Source organism: Oryzias melastigma, unplaced genomic scaffold (assembly GCF_002922805.2).
Source record: "Oryzias melastigma strain HK-1 unplaced genomic scaffold, ASM292280v2 sc00464, whole genome shotgun sequence".
NCBI classification, from domain to species: Eukaryota; Metazoa; Chordata; class Actinopteri; order Beloniformes; family Adrianichthyidae; genus Oryzias; species Oryzias melastigma.
Window position 1 is genome coordinate 19,661 of NW_023417059.1, and position 2,082 is coordinate 21,742.

The window sequence follows — 2,082 nt, forward strand, 5'->3', positions numbered from 1 at the left end:
GTTACCCACAATGCACCTGTACAGTACAGCTTCTGCAGCAGACAGGTTCTTTCCAATCACTTTATTACTTTAATCTTTTTCAAGACTTTCAAAGACTTTTCTTCAAAATATTTAAAACATCAAATGAAAATCTTTGACAATCAAGAAGAAGAAGAAGCAGAGAAATCCATGAGTCAAAACGTGGAGGTTGTCCTTTAATGAGGATCTGATGAAGATCAGACTCTGATGTCACTGATGTTCTGCTGCTGATGGGCTGGATGTGGGTCCTGGTGCTGCTGAAGAATGAAAGATCCTTCTACCTCCACTCATTCCTGAAGGAAGCTCATTGATCTCTGCTGACAGAGGGAATGATGGGAAATGGAGTTCAAACGCCGACATCATCAAATCAAAGTTCCTCACCAGGAGAAGAGAACAGAGCTGACCTGTAGTTTACAGTTCTGGTTCTGAGAGCTGAAAAAAGTCCCCTTAAATTTCAAATCCTGACGGCTGTCATGACGTTCTGGATGAGCTGCTGAGGCCTGTCTGCATCCAGACTCTCAGCTGCTTCAGTCAAACTGCTGAGCCATGGAAAAAGCTTTCTGAAGAACAAAGCAGTTCTTCTGCTCCCACCAGAACCAGGAGGTCCGGATCTGATGAGTCCACGCACCTTCTAACAGTTCTGCAGCTGAACCATGAGTCTGAACATCAGAAACGTCAGTGTGAGAGAGGGAGGAGGAGCTTCCACCTGGAATCAAACCACCAACAGCTTCTTGACGGTGACGACCACTCCACCACAGGAAGCCTGGATAAAACCTGGATCTTCATCCTGATAAGGAGTGAGGGAAGTGACTTTGATTCTTTGGGATTCAGGATGAGTTCATGCAGATCTAGAAATCCACTATGATGATCCTCCTTGAGGAATTTCAAAATAAAAGACTTACTGGATGATCAATACTTTTTATTTGGAGTTTCTGTCAATAAATCCTATTGATTAATAAATCCTAAATGATTGGTGTCAAGTCTAAAGAAAAAGAAGTGAAAGTGCTGACTCAGCACAGATCAAAGGAGACAGAGATGATTTCCTGGAATGAAGAAAACATCAAACATCATGATGTGATCTGGAACTGAGCTGTTCTTCACAAGATCCTCACAAACATGGAAACTGCTTCTGATGTTGCTAGTGAGATCTGATGGATCAGAACCAGACTTCTGTCAGCTCTGTGGCTTCTTACAGACCATGTGGCCTAATGGATAAGGCGTCTGAGTCCGGATCAGAAGATTGAGGGTTCAAGTCCCTCCATGGTTGGAATGAGATGATGATCTTTGCAATTCAAGGAAAAGATCATCAAAGAATTAGTTCAGAGTTGTGTTGACTTCAAGAACAGTCACTTTTCAATAAACTTTGTTTAAGATGATAAAGATAATATAAATGGTTTAAAAAACAGATGTTTTGCTGAGGTNAAAGATCATCAAAGAATGAGTTCAGAGTTGTGTTGACTTCAAGAACAGTCACTTTTCAATAAACTTTGTTTAAGAAGATAAAGATAATATAAATGGTTTAAAAAACAGATGTTTTGCTGAGGTCAGAGGGGATCCAACTCAGAGCCCTGAGGTGCACCAAAGGTTCTAGATAGTAGATATCTATAAATACTTAATTCTAAATGATTGATCTAAAGGTTAAAAACTAAAAGTGCTGATTCAGCACAGATCAAAGGAGACAGAGATGATTTCCTGGAATGAAGAAAACATCAAACATCATGATGTGATCTGGAACTGAGCTGTTCTTCACAAGATCCTCACAATCATGGAAACTTCTTCTGATGTTGTTAGTGAGACCTGATGGATCAGAACCAGACTTCAGTCAGCTCTGTGACTTCTTACAGACCATGTGGCCTAATGGATAAGGCGTCTGAGTCTGAGTCTGAATCAGAAGATTGAGGGTTCAAGTCCCTCCATGGTTGGAATGAGAAGATCATCTTTGCAGTTCAATGAAAAGATCATCAAAGAAGAAGTTCAGAGTTGTGTTGACTTCAAGAAGAGCCACTTTTCTTTTCAATGAACTTTGTTTAAGATGGTAAAGATAATATAAATGGTTTAAAAAAC

The 2,082-nt window shown here is 40.2% G+C and overlaps 1 non-coding gene across 1 annotated transcript; it reads left to right on the forward strand.

Annotated features, from left to right (window-relative positions):
• Positions 1-1,212: 1,212 nt before the first annotated feature.
• Positions 1,213-1,285, forward strand: trnar-ccg. The gene has a single exon. It is a non-coding gene; the product is annotated as a tRNA-Arg (tRNA).
• The last annotated feature ends 797 nt before the right edge of the window (positions 1,286-2,082 follow it).